Source organism: Pholcus phalangioides, unplaced genomic scaffold, assembly GCF_987345545.1.
Source record: "Pholcus phalangioides strain wild (caught in Gottingen) unplaced genomic scaffold, Ppha-v1.0 ptg000027l_1, whole genome shotgun sequence".
NCBI lineage: Eukaryota > Metazoa > Arthropoda > Arachnida > Araneae > Pholcidae > Pholcus > Pholcus phalangioides.
This window is the reverse complement of record NW_028301617.1, coordinates 8464997-8489888: the sequence shown is the minus strand read 5'-3', so window position 1 is coordinate 8489888 and position 24892 is coordinate 8464997. Positions and strand designations below refer to the sequence as shown.

Sequence of the window (24892 nt, the reverse complement as noted above, 5' to 3'; positions counted from 1 at the left end):
AAATGACTATTAGAGATCCAATACTTTCTAGAGTGTTGAACTGGGTACTAAAAGGTTGGCCTGTTGAGATGAAAAATTCACAGTTTCGAACTTATTTCATAAAAAGGAATGAACTATCAGTGCATAAAAATTGCTTATTATGGGGAAATAGAGTAATTATTCCAGTGCCAGGTCGATCTCGAGTTTTAAGTGAATTGCATGTCGCGCATCCAGGCGTTGAACGCATGAAAGCTCTTGCAAGATCGTTCGTATGGTGGCCAGGCATGGATGCTGATATTGAAAACTACGTAAGAAGATGTACGAACTGTCAACGTACAAGGCATGCACCTCCCAGAGTTCCAATCCATCCGTGGGAAATAACGACAAAGCCTTGGTCCCGAGTTCACATAGATTTCGCTGGACCATTTCAAGGACAAAACTTCTTGATTCTGATTGACACTTACTCCAAGTGGACTGAAGTACGACGAATGACGTCAACTACTGCCACCGAAACCATCGATGTGCTGCGCGAGATTTTCGCTACTCATGGTTTGCCGGATGTTGTAGTTTCCGATAATGGACCTCAGTTCACATCTAACGATTTTCGCCGTTTCCTAGAAAGTAATGGTATTCGTCAAGCACTGATTGCTCCTTATAGACCATGTGCAAATGGTCAAGCAGAGAGAACTGTCCAGTCGGTGAAGGACTCTCTAAAACGCATCGTTTCAGGTTCCTGGAGAAAGCGTCTTTCCAATTTCCTACTTCATCAACACATCACGCCATCTTCAGTAACAGGGGTCAGTCCAGCTGAGCTACTGATGGGAAGGAGGCTAACTACTGTCTTGGACCGTCTTCATCCAGACTTGGTGGGTGATAGAAGGTGGAAACAAGAGCAAGATGCAGCTACAGAGCAAAAGCAACGAAAAGTGAGACGATTCGATGCCAAAGATGCTGTCTACATCAGAAATTATAGCCAGGGTGCATCCTGGATTCCGGCTACTGTTGTGAAACCAACCGGACCAGTGTCATACAAAGCCATCACCAATACCGGAGATGTTGTCCGACGTCACGCTGACCAAATGATGAACCGTTATCCTACAGATCCTACAAGTTCAGAGATTTCCGGACCGAGTCCAATTCCTGCAGATGTGTCAACAGAGACTAGTGCAGAACCTTCAAGTTCAACGTTTGCAAACGAGCAGATACCAAACGATAACGGAACTGTGGCAACAAAGACTCCGAGACCGAAACGAACAATCATTCGCCCAAAACGACTGGGAATCGACGACTTTCCTAACTAAGAAGGGAGGGGTGCTGTGATCTATTTCGTTAATATAGATGGCAGCATCTAATAGACCTTATTCTGTGCTTTGTTTATAATGTTCAAGTGATTTAAGATTGCTGTCTGTTCTGCTTCTGTGTCTCACGCTCTCTCGAGCATTCGCACTCATGTAGCCAACGCGTTAACATCTATTTCTATTCGTGCTTCATCCTATATCATGTGTATGTGTATTAAATGCAATAAGTCAAAGAGTTCACTTCGTCTTCTATCGTCTTCCACTCGGACGAATGTTTCAGCGAGAATGAAACATAAAAACATTGTTTGCCCTTTTCCCGCAAGACTATCGTTATGAGACTGCCGATGAATATGCTCGTAGAGCTGAAGTCCTAACAACGACTGTGGACATCAACGTCCAAGGTAAAGTGATTCCCACGGAGATGATGGTGCTACCCCAGGCCAGAGAAAACCGAACCCTTCTCAGAGATGCTGGAATCGTCCTGGATGCACAGCAAGGAAAGTAGTACTTCTCTGAAGCTCCTGAGAAGCGACATCCGTTCGTCGAAAGCCCATCTGAAAGCAGTGCCCTCCTGGCACTACCTGCTGAGTCACCCTCGTGTCGACTTCGTGAAGATAAAGGTACCCACCTTACTTCTCAGCAACGAGAACTTGATTCATTCCAGCCGGAGTTCAAGCGATGCTTTAATCCAGGGGGAGGCCTGATACCTTTCATCGAGCAGCGACAACTTTGTTCCTTCTCAGAAGAATCCCATAGATGCTCCAAGTTAGGGGGAAGGAAGAACCTTTTCTCAAGCACCAGATCAACAAGAGTGGTGATGACAGGGTATACCGCTGTGAAGGTGGGCCTAGAGAAGACTACGAAAAGTGTCGTGTTTCAAATTCTCACTCGACCTCGCGAGGAAGGCATGCTTGCTATAACTGCGGTCGACGTGGACACGTTGCCCGAAGATGTTGGGATCCGATAGTGTGTTATCAGTGTAAAAATCGTGGTCATATTGCCCGTAACTGTCCAGGCAGCCACACTGATAAGCTATCCAGCCCAATTGGTAAAGAAGCCAGGCAGTGTGAGCTGTTGAACTTCACTGTAGTGGAGAAGAGTTCACGGACTCTCCGCGAGTCCCAAAGTGGGAATGATGTTTTGGATAAGATGAACGTTGAAAACGTTGAACCAGTGAAAACGTTGAATCTACTCAGGAAGCTGAAGATTTCCTGAACGGGAGGAAACAAGAGCTCGTCTTGAATCCCGTAAAGCAGTACCGATTCCAAAGGGAGTTGACTCCATTACGAGATGCTGAGACCACAACCGTGGTTACCCGGACCCCAAGAGCGTGGCGTTTTTCAAAAGTGCATCTGAACCCTAGTCGACGTCCCCAGAACCGGTGTGACTCGAGAACTGAACTTCGACCTGAGACAAGAGTGTCAGCAGTTGCCCGCAGCTTCCAGTTCTGTTCGTCAGGAATAACTCCCAAAGGAAAGATGGCTCTTACTGACTCCTCGCCGAGAGGGGGAGATTGTAACGAATCTATTTTCCCAGTATGGATATTTTTACTAACTCTCTCTGCCTTACAGCACATAATGCGTTTTGTTTGTTTATACGTTGTTAAAAGAAGGTGAGAAGAAAAAATCTATCTTCCAAGAGAAGAGAACTTGAGTTGGAATGTGGCTTCCTTCCTGGAAGGTTGTATGTTTTGAGTGTGCTTCTAAATAAAGGCTTCTTCGTTAAGTTTTGTAGTTTCGTGTATAAATTGGACACCCCCTCCAATATCAAGTGTATAGGGATATTCCGCCACCTCACGGAAATGAGACGCACCTCCGACACGACGTCCCCTTATACATATACTACGCATAATGCCTTTTTAAGTTTTTCAACTTCGAGCAGAACTCCGCTGTAAATAGTATCTCTAACGGCCGTATTCACCAACACAGTTTCAACTGCAATCGCAGGTGAAAGGATTGAAGATCGAAACGGATTGGTTAAATTAAGGATTTTAACCAATCCGTGTCGATCGCTGATCGTTTAACCTGCGATTGCAGTTGAAACTGTGTTGGTGAATACGGCCGTTAAGGAAGCCGGTAGTAAATGTATTGCGGAATGGAGTGCATCCTTTGCATGATGAACAACCGCTAAAATCGGATGCAGAGTGGCTAGCTATTCTCCAAGAGATGGCTAAACAGGCGGAAGAAGTTTCTGGAGATAAGGAATTAAGTACTGATATTGTAAATAGTGATGGACTAAATGAAAATGTAGATAATATATTGGACTCTAATGTTGATTTAAATATTGCAGCTAGTACAAATAGTGATATTGTTTCACAATGTGTACAGGAAAATGTAGAATTCAATAAGAAAGCTGCTGATAGTATTACTGAATGTGTGTGTGTAAATAATAATTTTGAAAACGAATCGGATATTGCTAAAAATGTGTCTGAAAATAATGTATATGAAGATTCGGAAGATGATTATATGAACTCTATTATTGAGAAATGTGTCTCTGATTTTGAACATGCGAATACTAGGATTGAAAGAACAAAAATCCTCTCAAAAGGCATTACTGATGCCATCAAAAATTTTCTTCAAACCTCTTATTCTAAACAATAGCTTCGTTTCTTCAGTCTCAAAATTCTCAAATTAATAGACAGCTAACATTTCTTAATTGGAATTTTAATGGCATTAAATCTGACTTGGTGGAGTTTCGTCACACCCTTCGTGAATTTTTTGTTGATATTGTGTTACTACAGGAGACTTTTTTAGTACCTGGGGATAAGCCAAAATTTTATCATTATACTTGCTACAGGAAAGATCGCCTTCATAATAGAGGAGGTGGTGTATTGATTTTAATTCGAAATAATATTCCTCATGAGTTAGTGGATCTTCCTAGCTCCAGCTCGCATGAAGCCATTGCTGTTAAAATTTTTCTGCCAAACTCTGCTCCTATGGTAATCTGTTCCTTTTACAAACCGCCATTAAGAATCTTGGACCTCTCTCTCTTTCAATTCCTTTTTGATTTAAATCTGCCAACGTTCATTGCTGGAGATTTTAATAGTAAACATGAACTTTTTAATTCATATGTTTCAAACCCAGCAGGAAGGCTTTTGGCCTCCTTTTGTGTTAAGGAGAATATTGATGTACATGCTCCAAGAGATCCTACGCATTTTCCATTTAATTCGAATCATAGATTTGACATATTGGATTTTGGGTTATCTAAGGGAATACCATGTTACATTTTTGTTGATACGATTCCTACATTACACTCTGATCATGACCCTGTTGTTTTTAAACTTGACTTTTTAATGACCCATACATGTTCTTATGTTGTTAAGACAAATTGGCCAAAGTTCACTGAACATCTCTCTGGTATAGATGTTATACAATTTGACAATCTCACAGCCGAAGCTATTGAGAGTGCGGTAGAGCACTTTACAGGGACTATTAAAGATGCAATAGCTATGAACTCTAAACAGGTTAAACCTGTTGATAAGTTGAATTTGACGTATGAAATTAAAATGCTTATAAGAGAGAAAAATAGAGTCCGAAAAAGATGGCAGAGGGGAAGGAGAAGAGAGGATAAAGTACTCTTAAATAGACTTGTAAATAATCTAAGAGAAGAAATTACAATGTATACAAATGAAAATTTCAGGAATTTTATTTCTGAAGTCAAACCAAGTGACAATTCACTTTGGAAGGCTTATAAAATTTGTAAGCCAAGAACTCCTAAGATTACAAGAATACATGGTTCAACTGGCTTTTTGGATATTAAGGCTGCCTTTGATAAAGTCGATTTTGATACCTTTATTTCTAAACTCATTGAGTTGAATTTTCCAACGTATCTCATTCTAAGTTTAAACAGTTATCTTAGAGATAGATTTTTTCAGGTTCAGATTCAAAATTCTTTTTCTACTAAGAGACAAATTACTGCTTCCCTACCTTAGGGCTCTATAATTGGTCTAGTTTGCTTCAATATTTACATAAATGATTTTCCAGCACCCCAGAGAGGGGATCTTGCTCTGTTTGCTGATGATGCTGCAGTCATTATGTATCACAAAATTGCTGAAAATGCATTAGATAATCTTCAAGATTCAATGTTTGATATTGAGGATTGGTGTGATAAAAATAGTATTGTACTAAATCCTAATAAGTGTCAGCTTATATGGTTTACTAACAGGAAAAAATTTCCACGTGATGCGTCAATCACTATAAATGACACTGTTATAAATGCTGTCTCTTGTGTTAAATATCTAGGGGTACATTTAGACACTAAAATGAATTTTAGCAAACATGTATCTCAGGCTATTCTGAAGGCAAACAGGGTTTCAAACTTATTGAACAAAATTTGTTTCAAATATAGTGGTCTTTCTGTTAAAAATAAAGTTATCTTGTATAAAACGGTCATACGACCTATTTTACTGTATGCTTGTCAGGCTTGGGCCTTTCATAACAGACCAAATATGTTGGCTCTTCAGGTATGCCAAAACAAAATCTTGAGGAAACTTTTGCATGCCCCTTATTTTATTCGAAATGCTGATATAAGAAAAGATCTTGGAATAACAGATATGTTAACATATACCAAAAAGATTTCCAAAGCACAATATAGCAGAATGGACAATTCTCAATATGAACATATTAGGTCTATTGCACCTTATAGAGCAAGACAGATTCTTAAATACCCTAGGCCAAAAAATCTCATAAGTAGAAAATGGGACGTAGTAAATAGAAGAAGAAGAAGAAGAATGGATGGAGTATAAATTGTGTACATTATGTATATTGTGAAAATTATTGTTCTCCTTGGTATAATGTTTTTTCTTTATTTTGACTGTTGTAACTATATAATGTAAATATAAATTGTGAACCGGGAATATGAATCTGTATTTTTCTTATATATACTCAGGCCATACTAATGGTATATAGTGCTTGTAAAATTTGTCATTTTTTTTCTTTTATGCATAATTGTTAAATAGTCTTTTTGCGCTCTAAGAGGTGAGTGTTTTTTCCTCCAAACATCTAGAAAAAATGGGTTTTTTCTTTAACCTTGATATACATCTGAAGGTTAAAAAGTTTTTTCTCCCATATACTAATTCCACCAAGATTTCTACTGGATATGGATGTCTTCATATAAACTGTGCGTATTGGTGTTGGACTTGTAGACTTTGATGATGTGGACTGACTCCTTCTTCGCTTGTGCGGTATTTGTGAGATATTGATCTTCATTTTTATTGCGGAACATTTTGAACATCTAATTGACACTTTTTCTGATTTTGATCCCTTCCCCCTATCCTTTCTTCTTCTACACACACAAATCTACATACATTTTCTAAACACAACAAATCTCTCCTTCACAGCCGTTTCATGGCACTTTTTAAGAGTGGTAATTGGGGCCCACTCAGGAACCACCGAATCCATCTTTTATTCAGTTCAGTTCAGAAGCCGGTAGAGATGATAAAACAAAAAATATTTCAATCGATTCATACACCTGCCACTTTCACTTCGATTCGGAAGATGAGCAGTGGCATTACAAACACGCCTCAAAGAGATACTTAAATAGATTACGGACACATACGAAAATTTCTGGCGCACACTAATTCGTTTGAAGCAGTGGTTCCTAAACCTTTTTTGGATTCAGGTCACCTTGTTTGTAATCTAGTAGTGTGGGCATCGTGATGGATTCATCCCGGTTTAAACCCCACTAGTGGCACAGTGGATGGTTGACTGAAGCTACTCTTTCTTTTTTTTTCAATTTCTAGGTACGAATGCTAACCGATCTTTCGTTTGGAAAGCCTTCTTGCAGAAAGTAGGCAGGCTTTCACCGTGGTATTTGCAGAACACGAAACTTCGGGCATCTGCAAAGTTTACTTCTAATATGGAACACAGATGGCAAAATTGGTCATGCATAATATAAGAAAAAACTTCAAGGCATGCATTAATTAGTTAGAAATTCCATAAGAGAAATGTCTTGGAAGTGCATGCACGATTGAGTAGAAGAAGTGTACATGTGATACACGTGCTTACGATAAGAGTGTAACATGATAAAAGCGATTGAATGGAAGCATGAAGCTGTTCTTTTCAAACTAAATTTTAGGGTGACTTCCCTGTAATTTTTGGTGTTTGCATTTGTATAAGTACACAAAACATGAAATAGAATTTACATTTTTTTTAATTAATTAAAAAATTTAAATACATTAATCAACTGAAAGGTAATTAATTTAATTTGAAAAATAACATCCACTGAAAACAAAATAAATTTGATTTTTCTTAAATTGGGAAATTTAAAGTTTGCGCCTTAAGTACGAACAAAAAAATGGCGCCTTACACAATTTCGCTCCCCCACGGCCCAAAACCTGGCTACGCCACTGGAGATTAGGTATTATTCGCTGAGGTATTTCAATTGAGAAATCGGAAAAAAAGTTGGAAGAAGAACAGCATAAACAAACGGACAAGCTGGTTATGGTGTTCTTTTCCAACTTTTCTTCGATTTTTGAATTCAAATATTTCAGCAAATACGTGGATTTTTTTCCCCCCTGCCTCAGAGAAGGGACAGGGCAACAGCATTTTAATTCAGTTTTTGGGCACAACGTGTACGTATAAAAAGTTAATTTTTTTTACTTTGATAACTATACAACACCTCTAAATATGAATCACGTATCTGAGTTCCACACGTTATTCGGTACCTTTTCCTAACCGGGAACGATTCGCCAATAAAATGCTACCAAGGGAACTAAGGCATCACACTGCGGAATACAATCCAACACTTGTGTGACCTCAAGGGACTAAAGTCCTTCCAGCAGGCCCGAATTAATAAGTTATTATTGGATATTTTTCAGCAACATCTATTATATTTATTAGATATGTTTCATTGCATATTTTTTTGAATAAAGTTTAGTTTTATAAAGGGTTCTTGTTTTCTTGTAGAAAGCTTTTTTTTATTTCAACTATACTATGTGAATGACTTATCTGAGGTCTACACGTTATTCTGGTAATTTTTACTTATTGGAAATACGACTCTGAGATCAACGGTTTGCTAGTAAAATGCTTCCAATCGAATTAAGGAATCGCCTTGTATTGTGTGTATGTTTGAATTTCGAATTATATTTTTGAATTTGTGTGCTACAGGCATGCCCCCCCACATCCTGAAGCAGGGCCCTAGGCTGAAATCTTTTGCGAGCCCCCCGACAAGACTTTCACGGGGGCCCCTTTATGATGAATTTATAGCGTGAAAAAGCAAAAAAATTGTGAAAATTGTCCCGGGGCTGGAGTCTTGTCAGCCCATCCCTTGTGGGGGGCCATGGATATAGGCCTATACAGTAAGTATATCCTCTCGATAACGGACACCCATGGGAAAAAGAAAACTCTTGTCCGCTAATTGGGAGGTCCAATATACAGTGGAACCTCATTTATACGACTTTCACATTTCTACGACGTTCAGCTTCGGTCGCAATTGGTTCCTGCACATTTTAACATTAAAATGCATATGTTACTGTTTAAAAGTGTTACACTGGTGGTTTATGCATAATCACCGATCGTCTCGATAAAGAAAATTTGATTAAGTTTAATTTCTTTTATCACTTTTATCGGCGATTATCTGATAGACTAAAATTCATGAGTTGGGAAGATAATTTTAATCGTTGATTTGAAGAATGAAAGTCAAGTTGGCTTCTTAAGAAACCAGCAGGACATTTTTGCAAACAAAAAAAAAAAAGGCGAGACAGCCAAAACAAAAGCCGGTACTGTCCCGGCAAATACGGGACGTATGGTCATCTTATTTCCGAGTCTAAAAATTATTTTAATCCTTGATTTCAAAGCAAAAATTAGTAGGCTTCATTGAAAATACATGGGAAAAAAAATGGGACATTCCTGCCGAAAAAAAAATTTGGATGGCAAAAATTCTGTGAAAATGCAGGAAATGTCCCGGAAAATACGAGACGTATGATTGCTACTGGTAAAGAACGATTCCTCTGCAGTAAGCAGCCTTCTGTGTGAAAGTCCTTGTTTGATATTGATCGTTATCGGCTGTGTATGTATATATCCTGTAAACCTTGATCGGCTTTCTCGGCATCGGTCGTCTGTAGTTTGTCGTGATTGTTTTTAATTGTTTTCCAGCCACCAGTAGATTTATTTGGACTCATCTGTGAGGAATTCGCGCCTCCACTGAACAGATTTGTTGCCAGTTAAGACCGACTGCAACACGAGACGTTAGCGGTAAGCGCTATTTTGTTTTTTTAGATCACAATAACAACTGTGTAAGCCATTTTATGAAGCCAGAGAGAGAAACATCACAGGTCGATTATTTTGTTTGGGTACAATATTGGTTTACCGGTAGGGGTTCAGTAAGAGTTAGGGGCCGTTCAAGTATTACGTCAACAAAATTTTGGCCATTCCCCCCCCCCACCCCTCCCGTCCTTGTCAGAAAAATGTCGTCACCTCTGCCTCCACCTCCTAACACACATTGGTGCGATTGGAAATGTATGCGGGGGAAGGCGCATGGGTGGAGATACGGGGGGGGCGTGGGCCCCCCCCCCCAGGCGTCAAAGTGGAGTGGGCAGATCTAATGTATATGTGTATTTATGAATTGACATCATCATCGTGCCCCCCAGCAATAATGGCCTTGCCCCTCAGACTTCCAAGTCTATCTCCACCTATGTTCATGAGGGCCCAACTGCCAGATGATCAAATATTAATTTTTTTTAATGCAAAAAAATACCTTTATATATATATATATATATATATATATATATATATGTGTGTTATAATCAATTTCATGGGTGGAGATACGGGGGGGGGGGGGGGCATTCCCCCATGGCCCCCACATGGGGGAGCCTGACAGGGCCCGGGACGGTTCGCATCATTTTTTGCTTTTTCACTATGAATTAACTACAGAAGGGGTCCATTAAAAGTCTGGCCGAAGGTCCCCCACTTCCCCAAAAAAAATAAACTCCTCAGAAGGGAAAAAAATCTGAAACCCCCTTCGAGAAAATTCTGCGCACGCCTATGTAAAAGATTCAATGAAGCACAGGGGGAAGCGTATGTGCATTGCTTTGTATGTTCATGAATGATTGAGCTTACAGAAATTTGGAATAACCATAGTAATCTTTTTCGGCAATGTGTTGTCGATTTGTTGGTTTTTGCTTTTTCTTTGGCAAGAGAAATGCCCAAAGACATGATGTGGGGCCCTGGTCAACCTTTTGATTAGAATTTGATGCTCAAGTGCTCTTAAAATTTTAGGTTTTTCTACCGGATGGTTGATGCTGGGGGAAAATTTGCATTTAAAAAATATACACTTACCATTTTTTGCGGTGCCCCTTTTCTCCTGATGCCCTAAGCACATGCGGTTGGGAACCACTGGATTATATGATATGAAAATATGTATTATTAATGATGAACACGATTTGACTTTAATTAGCCCCGTTAATATTTTTGTTCTCGCTCCTTCTTTCAATAAAAAGTATTTTTTTCCCTCCCTAATGCAAGAATCCACCGAAAGTGGAAACCTGGGGCTTTTGTGAAAAGAGAGGAAAATAGTTATTCTAGTTATATTATTTTTTTTTCCATGCTGGCGCTAACAGGTTTTAGCAATTTCATAACAAAGACGATGAGGTATATAGAAATGGGGGGGGGGGGGAAGGGGGTTGTCTATGATTGAATATTAGTCATTATAGTTGGTAGCGGTTTTTGTCTGAGAAAACAAGTATTATTATAATACACTTGTTTCTTGTATTAAAACAAGACTAATTTTTTTTTTTAACTTCTTACGTTATGGACTGTTTGTATAACTGTGTTGTGGTAAAACAGTTGCGTTGGAGCCATGGGTGAACAAACACCCCTAGTATTTTTTGGCACGGGCCTCAGCACACCAGAATTTATTTGAAAAAATTAAGTTTTTACATGAAGCTCAAGTCAAGCACCATGGGTCCGTTCTTTTGATGCCCCTGAATTTAATCCCCCGTCTGCTTAAACTGAGCATTTAGATCAGAAGTCTTCAATTTTTTTCTGGTGGTGAGCACCATCTGTGCCCAACCTCAAAAGAAGAGCACCCTTATGGCAAGTTTGACATACGGATGCATGAAATCAATAATTTCAATCCTTGAATGCAGTTCGCAAAGTGCGTTGAATTTGAAAGTTGATCAAGTGCTTGCGAGCATGAAATTGGACATGAACATTTAGCACTCTGGGCACTTCAGAGAGCACAGTGGTGCTTACAAGCAACGGTCTGAAGATGCCGGATTTAGATCCTCTTGAGTTCATTTCCAGTCCAATGTCTTACAGCAGAGTAATATCAGTGGATAACATGTTTATTTCTTGAATAAAGTTAGCACGATAAGCCAGATTGAGATTAATAAATGCAGCCAGACTATATTCCACTGAACCTACCTCTCCAATACACAATCAACTACTGATATATGGATCTACTATATAAAAGGGAAATTTTCCCAGAATCCCCTGGGGCTTACTCTAATTGGAGGATGATGAGTGATGTCACATAATTGCTAATTTACATATACTGATGGCACTTTCTAAAAATGTATATGTACCGATTATCTCTTCAAACTCAAACAAATATTATCTCTAACTTGATAATTACACAAATTATAAACATAAATATAATGTATACTTCATTTGAGCAAAAATACATAAATATATAATTCTTTCAATAGGCCTATCTAACAGATCCTAGCATCATGTATGAATGTTGCGTTTGAATGAAACGTCAAACAAAAAAATGCTAAATGAGCGATTGATCCTCAAGTGTATTCATCTTGTTGAAGAACTGTATATAATGTAATTAACAGATAATTATATATATAATGTCTAATAAACTGCTAGCAAACTGTATAATGCCGATTATCATAGGCATAAACTTGTATCCGAGTCCAAGCTCACTCAATATTTGCCACCATCTCGATAAGACATATAAATATATTGGATTTGAACCCACAATGTTTGTGAGCCCTCCCAATATTTTCAATAACTTCACGTCTTCACATATTGTACTACTTTTAATTATAATTTGATAACACACTAGTCAGTTTTAAATCCTCTCTCTACGAAATTATTCTAATGAATGTGCAACCCCCCTCAAGCAAAGACTTGCATAGAAAATAAGGAGAAAAGAAGATTTGATGTGAAAAACATGTTTTTATCTACTCGCAGCAAAAATGCTCAGTTGCATTCTTATCTCAAATTGGTGCAAATACTTGGCAAGCAAAAGAATGGTGTATGTATTTCTTCCATAGAACTCCAGATTTTTTTTATACCTTGGTCATGTTAATGGGAATTAATAATTCTAGAACAAATTAGCAGAGTTGTCATTATTTTCTATAGAGAAGTTTGATTTGATATACAAACGATTCGGTTTAAACCAGTGATTGCCAATGTGGGTGTTAATGCCCCCTGATAGTGATGGAATGTTCCAGGGAGTGGTAGAAGCTACGGGTATAGCATAGGATCCCATGGGTTAGATTGTGTTGAAGGGTGATGGGAGAAAAAAAATTTCTGAAGAAGGGAGCGATGGGACAAAAAAAAGTTGGGAACTGTTGTTTAAACCATAGTTTCCCAACCTTTGTCCCATTGCCCCCATTAAGGGGCAAGGGGGCGTTAACGTCCACGTTGGGAATCACTGGTTTAAACTGTCACGTCAAACAGTGCCATCTTAAGGCATGGCCCGGGGGCCTGAAGAGAAAAGGGGCCTCACAAAAATGAAATCCGGTTGATATTTATGAGAATTTGCCTGGTAGGGCCTCAGAAAGATCACTTGGCCCGGGGGCCCATGATGCTTTTAAGACGGCCCTGACGTCAAAAACCTCAAATACTGCTTTTTAATATAAAAATTCCCATTGGGAATACACACGTTAACTGCATGTATTGTTCAAAATGACTGTTATTCAAAGAATAAATACTTGATATGATTGTAAAATAATTTTCTACTCTCTATGGAATTGTTTTGGACAATATATATATATAGGGGTTTTTTTCTTATGCTCTATTTAAATTGTATATTTTATAACATAAAAGCTGAAGGAAAAACTATGGAACTATTTGATATTCTTCAATTTGAGATGATTCTCGACCTTCCAAAATTTCCAACAGCTTATATGTGTGTATTGATATAAAGCATCTGCTGTACTCTTTTCATAACAAATAGGTGTTTGAAAAGTTCTTTTACGTTATATGTGTAATGTTGATTTCTGTTATTAAATTTTCTAAAATAATCATACGCCACTTAAAATGATACCCTTATTATGCGTAACATGAGAATATATCTAACAATCTATTTTGATTGTTAGATATACTTAATTGTAGGACTAAAATGTCCTTTAATTAGGTAGTGCTGATTGCATATGATCCGTAAGAAACTCCTGTAACTTATTGTTAGCACGAAGGTAAGAACAATCAAGTTTGACTATGATATGGTAAATTTATTAGCATTTATAATGTAACTGTTTTCTAATTGAACCTGTATCTAAACGTGCAAAACAAAGCTTTGGGTTTAGACCACACGCCCTATTAAAACTCATGCATCATGTCTAAACAGTACTTTTTTTTTATCGTTTACATGTAACCAAATTGTTGCCCTAAATCATCTTTTCATGTTTTTTCCATATTTTCAAAGAATTAAAGCTTAATTCCGAATATTTTTACGTCTTTTTTCTGTATTGTGCATTGATACGTGTGTACTATCCATTGTACGCCAATACGTGGCTGTCTCGCACGGTTTTCTTCACTTTTTTGCTTGCTCCCCTAATTTTTTTGAGCAGTGTAGAAATTTTCAGATGAGAATAAATGAATTTAATTAGTGTATTAACAGATGCTGTGCGAGAATTTTGAATGCGGAAGAAAGTTTTTGGCAGATTAAGAAAATTTAAAATATCAAAATAATATATCTCAGTAGTTATAATTCAAAATATAAAACCCTTTAATCTGCATAAAATTAAGTGTTTTGTTATTTAACATGTCTATCAGATTAACATGACTATTTGTCAACATTGACAATAAGTTTTTGACTTTTAAAACCGAGATGATTTCTGAAGTCGAAAACCCAACTCCGGTGCCCTATCACACATATTTTGAATAAACAGCTCTATTTTGCTTACCAAATTGAACACTGGTAATGAGAAGTTTAGATAAATAAACCATCAAAACATGTTTCATATGTTCTAGGCTCTTTATAATGTAAAAAAAATTTAAATTATAATTGATATTTTGTTTTAATGTAATGAATTACTGTTTAAAAATAAAACATAGTAATATGCAAAAAAGGTTAAGTTTTCCATCATGTTATATACCTTTGTTGTGTTCAAAACATTATCCAAAAGCATTCATTCAGGTTTTTGATGGTTTAAACCACTTTTTGATGCTTGTCATGTCAAAAACCCAACCTTGGTAAACAGTCAGTTAATAAGAGAAAAAAAAAACCCAATTTAAATCAAATTTTTTTCTTCCCTGCTTAAAACTATAAAAATTATTTTGCTTTTGGTTTCAAAATAATCAGTTTATATTCATTTATGGTATTGAATGACCCCTTTCAGAAAGACATTGAGATTCATTTGTCAAGTTCCTTTCTTTTTTTGTAGAAATTGTAACAATCTGGTACCTGTATGCTTTAATTCTAACAATTTTTATAAGGACCTTATCATTTATGAAAATGCTGGTGTATTATAGTTACTTCGCTCGCAGTTACACTCTAAAATAAAAGATGATTTTAGTTTGTGTGCTTATGAGGAAATCGAGGACCTACACATCCCGGGATATCATTTTCTTACATATCTCCATGCAATAGAATGAGTAGGAATGAATGCAAAAAAAAACCCAAAAAAAAAACAATTGGAGAGACTGTGATGGTGGTATCTCTTCTTTTGCAGATGGTTGAAGATACTCGTTGGAATCTGTAGCATGAAACGAGTGGTGGATTTGCAGGCAGAACATTTGGAACAACAGCACACTTCATGTAACAAAATGTAACTTGATAACAAAAATATAAAGCATTCTCTCTGTGCAAATAGATCTTTGATATTATGGATGAATCATCTGTGAGATCACACAAAGAAGATGTGAATCTGATGTTCCTGATCAACTCCATATTAAGAAAAACTGCAGGAAAACATTTTTGAAGGGAAACAATTTCGATGAGCATAAAAAGGTCCACTTGGTAGAAAACACGTGTCAGTGTGATATTTGTAGTAGAACATTTCCTAGCAAAATTAACTTGAAAGGACACAAAAGAGTCCATCTGTTAGGGAAGTCCCACCAGTGCAATATCTGTGGTATGTTGTTTTCTGAAATGAAAAATTTGAGCAGACATAAAACAGCCCACGTAGAGAAGCTATTAGAGTATGATGGCTGTAATAAAACGTTTTCTGAAATCGGAAATGTGAAACAACATGAGTGTCCACACTGGAGAAAAGCCACATGAGTGTGACATCTGTGGTAAAGCATTTAATCGATTATATCATTTAGTCTCCCACAAAAAAATCCACACTGGGGAGAAGTCATATGAATGTGGCATCTGTGGTAAAACGTTTTCTAATGTCAGCAATATGAAACTACATGGAAGAGTCCACACTGGAGAGAAACCACATCAGTGTGATAACTGTGCTAAAACCTTTCCTCGAATTGACACTTTAAAAATGCACAGAAAAATTCACACTCGAGAGAAGCCATATAAATGTGACATCTGTTCCAGAACGTTTGCTGAAAATTGCAGGTTAATCAAGCACAAAAGATTGCATGCTGGAGAAAAGCCCCACACGTCTGTAATGAAATGTTCTCTCAAAGCAGCCAGTTAAAATAAGACCTAAACGTACACATGCGAGAGGAACCACACCAGTGGGTGAGTTTTGTGCTCAAAAGTTTTCTCAACCAGGACATTTAAATGTACATATTTACTGGACAGAAGACGTATGAGTGTGATATCTACTACTATTAAACCAGACATGCACCTTGTCCATATTCCGCTGCGGAACTTCTAACGAATTGGTACATGTTGGAATGTGTATGTATAGAGTGTGTGAACCTTCCGTGAAGTTCATTTCTGTGTAATGCTTGTTATGTGTAGTGCTGTCATCCGCAATCAATTTTTTTAAAGTATGAGTTTTTCTCAACTCATAGTGATTAAAGTATAATGAATGAATAATTATACCATTGTAGGCCTGTTGCTCTCTGCGGAGAGACTTTTTAATGGGGAGATCGGCTCACATTTACGACTCGAAGTTGGGAACCGCAGAAAGCCAACTTCAGCAGATCCTCGTGATGTGAGTCCGTCACTATAACCACTCAACCATTACTGCGGCAAAAAGTGCATCTGCAATAAAACATTCCTTCAAATCCATTTAAATAGGTGCATAAGAATTCACAAAGGGAAAGAGAAACTTGAAAGTTTTCGATAATTCTAGCGATAATTACAGTGAAACCTGTCTAAGACGGACAATGTATGAGACTGAAACTTGTCTTGAACGGAACAAAGTACTAGTCTAGGGGAGATAATTAATGCTTTTTCAGTCATGGGAAACCTGTAAGACGAAAACTGTGTAACACAGACACAGAAGGTTTTAATCTATTTTCAGATTAAAAAAACCTGCTGAAACGGAAAGATTTTTTGAATGGGAAAAGAAATAAAGTCATACTGTTAGGGAACTCTTTTATTTCTTGGAAAAATGATGAACGCTTACTATTTTATCTGAAGCAGATATATTGAAAGCCTGTTTAGAGCATTTTGTTTGATATGAAAATTATGACTTTTGTTAGAAAGTACTCGTGTTTCTTAGAAAAAAGTTGATATTTTCCATTTTAAACTAGTTCTGGAGTGGGATAAGCGGAGGGATAACTTATTTTTTAGCAATTCATTCAGGGTAGAGATGGCCGCCAGCCGCACAAGCAACGCGTCTTGGATTTTAACACAAAGCTGCAGGTGATAGAGGCTAAAGAAAAGCAAAATTTAAGTGTTACAGAGATGTAGATTTTTCTTTCACAAACGATATTGCTTATTGATCTCATTGTGACGATTTTCAAAAAAGGTAGGCTATGCGTGTGATTTCTTAATTTTTTTAAAATTAAAATATTAAAAATTTTCGCTTTTGACATTCATTCTATGAAGTTCATTCTATTGTTATTCAGGAGAATGTTTTATATTGAATTTTAACAATTAGCGAATTAAATATGCAATTTCAGATGTGTAGTAATTTGAAACAACAAACGCAAAAAAAATCAAAATAATAATAGGGCCTATGCATATCTGCTTAATACTCATTGGTTTATAGTAGTTAGGCCAGGTTACACTAGAAAAGTTTGACGAGAGATACGTTACAAAACTTGAAAAAAACAACCAATTACATTGCCTTGTAATAGGTTGTACGATTACATTCCCTCGGATGTAACCGATATGCTTATTGGTTGCATTTTTCAAGTTTTGAAAAAGATACCTTATCAAACATTTATAGTGTAATAACAGCTTTAGGCTGGGATTTTTTTTTTTTTTGAGAAAAAAAATGTTCAGCCGCTCAATATTTGTGTCGGCTATTGAGGTTTTAGAAAAATTGTCAGCTAGACGATTACCGAGTATCTGTAACCCTGTGTTCACTCTATTGTCCGAATGTTCTCCAAATTTAAAAAAAAATTTGTTCAGCTTTAAATATATAAAGCAGCGTTGTAGTGGAGGAATATGAAAAATTGACCCATTAAAACAATTTGTATCGGGCCTGGGAAGCACAACCGACAAAGACTTCTACTTTCTATCTCTTCTTTGAAGAAAAGGATCATTTCGTCAACTACCAATTTCACACAAACAAATCTCGCCAGTGTTTTTTCAGAGAAAAATAAACAATTATATTTTCGAACTCATAAAAGAATATTTTATTTTCATTTATGATGTTCCGAAAAGGATTAAACTGCCATACAAGAGGGCAATACTTTGGTTTCCATATACATGCAGAAAAATTTGAAAATTTTTAAAAATCGATAAAGAAATATTTTGTGTTTGTGTGTCAAATGCAAAATTATCTAGCAAATAAACATTAATCGATTAAGAAAAACTTGAGTAATCAATTGTAATGATTGAACTCGTGTGAGTAACAAAAATTTTGTTTTTCCTACAAATGAATGCATCAGTAGGGAGACAGGAATCAGTGCTGCCATAATTTACAAGGTCTTTTTGGTCTCCTAAGAGCGACTTATTAACAAGATTGGATTGTATGTGCTCGTGTCTTTATGTGGTTCCTGTTCTGTCTTAAATGTATTTTGTGTTTGTTTTTGAAAATAACAATTAAAAAATAAATATTGTTCAGACAGCATCATTTTCTTTCTGAGAACAAAGCATGATTGACTTCTGAGAGATATGGCTGGCACAGGGTTTATTAAGCTATGGTCGCATTTTTTGCAAAATGCAAAAGAAAATCTTAGAATGCAAAAAGAAGTATTAGCCACTTTCGTAAAAATGCATGCAGAAGGTACAAAACGAGTAGACATCTAACCATCAGTCATTAGCATTGTAGCATTTTGCTAAAGCTTTTTCACACATTTTCGCTTTTTTACTAAAGGAATTTTTTATCTAGCTTGAACCCAGGGCCGGCACCTTATTTTCCCCTAGAGGAAAAAATGTGTTTTTTTTTCCTTCCAAGATTCACAAAGAATAATAATTGAAACCCTCAAAATCTTTTTTTCTCCTCCTATTCGTTTGGTCGACACCTTATGAGACATACCATATGTTTTTTATCCTATCAATGGTTATCGCATGGATAGTTCAGTGTGTTGGCCGGGTATGTGAGATGCAGTGGCAGCTTGCGTATATGCACTGTGGAACTGCAGCACCCCCTATTCGCACTTGATATTATTGATAACATTTAATATGAGTCCTTTTTGCTTTAATTCTTTCTTTATACTTGTACAATATATAATCCTTAAGCTTAACATCAGTAGCCATCCCCCAGTTTATGAAAAATATATAAAAATCGTTGTATGGAACTGTGCGCTTCACAGTTCCATTGGCGTTGTGTTTGACTGTTGTGCATATTCACACATAGGAAGCTTCATGCGAGGGAGAGAGATCACTGTCGCTCCAGTAGTGCCGACCCTGGCGTGTTGGTGGAAGGTCGTTTTTTTTTTACTCTGTGTGTGTTGTGCTTAAAAACCATATACCGTATTCTTGAATGTGATGAAGTGAATGTGATTCTATTTTTTTTTTCGGTTTTATTTATGGTTCTATATTTTATTTTCGCTTGTATTATTAGCTTTTTATATAGGGTTGTTTCCTTTTACATACTTTTAAAACAAAGGCTAAAATTTTTCTGGAGCAGCACCCCCATTAATTTTATCTACAAGCCATCACTGGTGAGATGGTTACCATCTGCGCGACACAAATTGGTGTACTTATCTACGCTGTCACAAGGTGATTATTATTAAAGTTTCAATTCTCTCTCCAAAACGCTGTAAAATAAGAATCTTTGGTCAGAATGACTTCAAAATTTGCTCCTGAAGCAATGAAGTTTTATTTAGTGAAGAAACTTAACTGCGGGAAGACATCAAGGTTAATTTAATTTACTGTCTTTTGTTATGAAACTGGCAACTGTACATTTCAATCCCAACAATTTTTATGCGGGCCTTATATTTTATGAAAATGCTGCTGTATTATAATTATTTCGCTTGCAGTTACAATCTAAAATAGAAGATAATTTTAGTTTCTGTGTCATGTTGATCATATTTTTTGTTGAATAGCCTACCTTGTTGTTGCTTACAAAATATCCTTAACATTGTCATTTTTATTACTATTCATTTCTACTGAAAAAGCACCAAGGGAATCAAGAACCTACACATCCCGTGATACCATTTTTCACTTTCTTTTTTTTTTTTTTTTGCGGCCCACATTTTGCATACCACCATAATTCTATGATTTACATAACTTTTTCATGTCTCCATGCAATAGAATGAGTAGGAATGAATGTAAAAAAAAAAATGGAGAGACGTTGTGATGGTGGTATCTCTTCTTTTTGCAGATGATTGAAGATACAAATTGGAATCTGTAGCACGAAACGATTGATTTGAAGACGACATTTGGAACAACTGCACACTTGATGAGAACCATAACAAAAATATAATACATTCTCTCTGTTCAAATAGATCTTTGATATTATGAATGAATCATCTGTGAGTCCAATTAACGAAGTCGATGTAAATGAAGACGAGGTCAATCCGAGTTGTGCTTTGATCCTGAATACATTACATGAGAAACATTTTGAATCTGATCTTTCTGATGAATTTCATATTGAGACAAACTCACATGAGTGTGAATACTGCAGGAAAACATTTTTGGAGGGGAACGATTTGGACGAGCACAAAAAAGTCCACTCAGTAGAAAACACATGCCACTGTGACATTTGTGGTAGAACATTTTCTAACAAGAGCAGTTTAAAAAGACACAAAAGAGTTCATCCAGTAGAGAAGCAACACCAGTGCAATATCTGTGGTAAAAAATTTTCTAAAATTGCAAATTTAAACCAACATGGAGTAATCCATTCTGGGAAAAAGCCACACAAGTGTGATATCTGTGGTAGAATGTTTTATCGAATGTGTCATCTAGTCTCCCACAAAAGAGTCCACTCTGAGAAAAAGCCACATGAGTGTGATATCTGTGGTAAAACATTTTATCAATTGAGCCGTTTAGTCTCCCACAAAAGAGTTCACACTGGGGAAAAGCCACATGAGTGTGGTATCTGCAGCAAAACATTTTCTCATATCTGCAATTTAAAACTGCATGAAGGAGCCCACACTGGAGAGAAGCCACACGAGTGCGACTTTTGCGGTAAAGTGTTTTCTAAAATAAGTTTTTTAAACGTACACAGAAGAATTCACACTGGGGAAAAGCCATACGAGTGTAATATTTGTGCTAAAACTTTTGCTCAAATGGGCGCCCTGAAAGGACACATAAAAATTCACACTGGGGAGAAGCCGCACGAGTGTGACTTTTGTGGCAAAGCGTTTGTTAAAAAACATGATTTAAAGTTACACAGAAGAGTTCACACTGGTGAGAAGCCACATGAGTGTGATATCTGCGCTAAAACCTTCTCTCGAATCGGCGCTTTAAAAATACACAGAAGAGTTCACACTGGAGAGAAGCCATACGAGTGTGATGTTTGTGCTAGAACTTTTTCTGAAAATGGCAGTTTAATCCGGCACAAAAGATTACACACTAGGGAGAAGCCAAGTCACTGATTGATTGATCTCTCAAATCTGCCATTTAAAATTGCTCATAAGTGTCAACAGTAGAGATGAAACTTCTGAAGTGAGAGTTTCGTGCTTAAAAGTTTTCTCGACCAGGACATTTAAATGTATATATTCACTGTAGAGAAGATGTACAAGTGTGATATGTGCAGCAAACTGTTTTATCAAATCAGCCATTTATATAAACAGACGCGTAAAAATTCACAAATGGGAAGATAAGCATGAATGGGAGTTTAGTCAACATGTCTTTTTATCGAGTTCTTCATTGAAGAAACACAAGTTGATTCGATCTGAAGGTATTTCAAATGAAATTCTTGTAGACTACCAAATAGTTTAACATAAGAGTATTTATGATTCTTGAAAAGATGTTTTGACAGAATAACTTCTAAATGGTTCTGTGGGAATCAAATAAGCCAAATGAATCAAAAAATATGTGTGCATTTGATTCCATATGTAAAATTCGTGTGTAGGTCTATCGGCAAGGCTTGAGTAATTCTTCGGAAATTATCATTTTTCATACCTCAATTATCGATGAAACATTTTCAATGCTGATTGCTAGGTCGATAATTTTTCTGAATGCCTCGTAGAATGATATTTCTAGCATTCAGTGTATCAGCATACATATTTAGCACACTCAAAACTTATTTAATTTGGACTATCCTATTTCTTTATAGCAGATGTCTGCGATTCAGCCAAGGGTCCCAAAAAAATAAAAAGATTGAATCACAAAACTCAACACAGATTTGTAAAAGAAGTTCTTTTCTTTACAACCTATTGCCAATAGCCAAAAGTAGAATTTTTTTTTGTGCACCTGTGATTAATGTTAGATTATCAAACATTTCGGAATAAAGATTACTATTGATATAGCTTTTTTTTTTAGAATATTATGAAGAAACTTTTGTCATCATCATATATTGCTTATTTCATTATGATTACAAGATGATTGGTGTATTCCCTTGGGAATCAGATTGTGCTAAAACCAAGGTTGGCAGGTTTTTGACTTGTGGTAGTTTTTGACGGCTTAAACTGTCGTGTCAAAACTCCAAATATTGCTTTTCAATTTAAAAATTATCATTGGAAATACATACACTGATTGCATGTAATGTTTAAAGTGACTACGTTATACAAATAATAAATACTTAATATGATTGCAAAATAATATTCTGCTGTCTACAGAATTATTTCGGACAAGATAGGTGTATTTTTCTTGTAAAATATGCAATTTGACTAGAGTATAGCATAAATGCTGCAGGGAAATATTATGGAATGATTCGATAGGCCTATATTCTTCAATTCAAGATGAGATTCTCAATCCTACAAAATTTCTTCAACTGCTTACATATGTGTATTGATATAAATCCTCTGTTGTACTCTTTTCATAACATATAGGTGTTTAAAACTTCTTTTAGGGCAAAAATGTAACATTGATTTTTGTTATTATTGAATTACCTACATCAGTGGTTCTCAACCGGTGCTCTGCGAAGCCCTTGGGGCTCCGCGTGAACTTCCCAGGGATTCCGCGGCAGCTCGAAAAAAATTCAAAACAAACAGTAAATTCGGAAAATAATTATAAATATTTTTGAATAATAATAATAAATCAGTAACTTTGATGAATGAATGAAAAATAGGCTTACAGGGCGGCTCCATAGAAATTACATACCAGAAAGGGCTCCACGAGTCAAAAAAGGTTTAGAACCGCTGATCTAGATAATCACTAATACTTGAAAAAATACCTTTATTGTGCATAACATGAAAACATATCTAGCAATCAAAATACTAAATTGTTGGACCATATGATGTTTTAGAAACTCCTATAACTTACTCTAAGCGCAATAGTAAGGAATGACTAAGTTTGACTATTATATGGTATATTTACTATCATTTATAATGCAATGGTTTTCCAATTGAAGATGTATCTAAACGTGCAAAACAATGCTTTTGGATATCAAGTGCAGCTATAAGTGCAAGATATAAGGTCTGCTTTGATTGAAAATACTATTTAAAACTCTGGATTATACAACCTAAGCCAATAAAAAATTTTAGGTGGTAATAAATGAGTTTAATTAGTGCATTAACAGATGCTGCTCGAGAACTCAATATGGAATTAAATTTTGAGCAGATCAGAAAACTAAAATATCAAATAGATATTTATTATTCAGTAACTATATACGGTAATTAAAAATATAAAGCACTTTAATCTGCATTAACAGTAAGTTATTTTTTGTTATTTAACATATCTGTCAGGTTTAAAAAAGAACTATTTGACAACATTGACAATAAATTTTTGACTGTTTTTATACGCAAGTAAATAAGTTTTTGTTGGTTTCTGAATTCAGAAACCTAAGCCTGATGCCCTATCACTCATATTTTGAATACACAGCTCTATTTCACTTAGTAAATTGAACACAGGTAATCAGTAGTTCAGATAAAATAAACCACAATATTACTTATAATCTGTTCTAGACTATTTTGTATGTTGAAAAATTCAAAATTTCAAATTGTAATCAATATTTTATTTTAATTTTTATAATAAATTAGTGTTTAAAAATAACTTAATATATAAAAAAGCAAGTTTCTCATCATGTTATCAACCTATTGTGTTAAAAATATTATTCAAAAACATTCATTTAGGTTTTCAACTGTTTAAACCAGTTTTTGATGCTTGTGATGTCAGAAACCCAACCCTGATTAAGACGGCCATAACTAGGATTTTTGCCACCTGGGGCAAACATTATTTTGCCACCCCCACAACTTTAAAATTTGATAATTTTGTAACGGTGTTCTTTGTTCCCACCTAAAACTGCCACCCACCCCTAAATTTTTCCACCCGGGGCAGCTGTCCCCCTCCCAGTTACGGCTCTGGCTAAGAATATGACATGTTGTTTTGTGTGTTTTCAGGTCAACTTTCTTTGTATTTGAATACATGTTCTTGCAATTTTCCGAAAGTTGTCAATTGTTTTACCTGTATTGGGTATTGGTTTTTTTTTTTTTTTTAATTTTCATGCTGAATAAATGCAATGTGTTGCCATTTGAGTGACTGGATGACATTTTTTGTTATAATTAAATTTTAGACTAAAGATACAGCATCATCATATTGTTACAAATTATTTCCCAAAATGAGTAAAGGTGCAAAGATCCAATACAGGACATCACAAATTTATTCCGAAAACAATTTAAACTCTTCTGAAGCAGTTATTCAAATTCATGTATAATGAAAATCAAATTAATATGAAGGAGGAGTCCACTCTCTCAAGTCTCGTTCCATGGCCTAATTTTTTGGGGCATTATAAACAGGGTTCCTACGGTGCTTAAAAACTCCTTAAAAAGTCATTAATTTTCATTTCCTTTATAAGGCCCTTAAAAACTCCTTAAAATCCTTCCAGCTGTTTCTAAAAAAAGTCGACTTTTCCCCCACCCTGG

General features: G+C 36.1%; 1 protein-coding gene across 1 annotated transcript in view; it reads left to right on the top strand.

Moving 5' to 3' along the window:
* The first annotated feature begins 9196 nt into the window (after positions 1–9196).
* Positions 9197–24892, top strand: part of LOC149068347 (uncharacterized) — a 64304-nt gene continuing 48608 nt past the window's right edge. The window contains exon 1 of the mRNA XM_089251928.1: positions 9197–9469. The gene's annotated coding sequence lies outside the window, so the exon portion shown is untranslated. The remainder of the gene's footprint in view (positions 9470–24892) is intronic.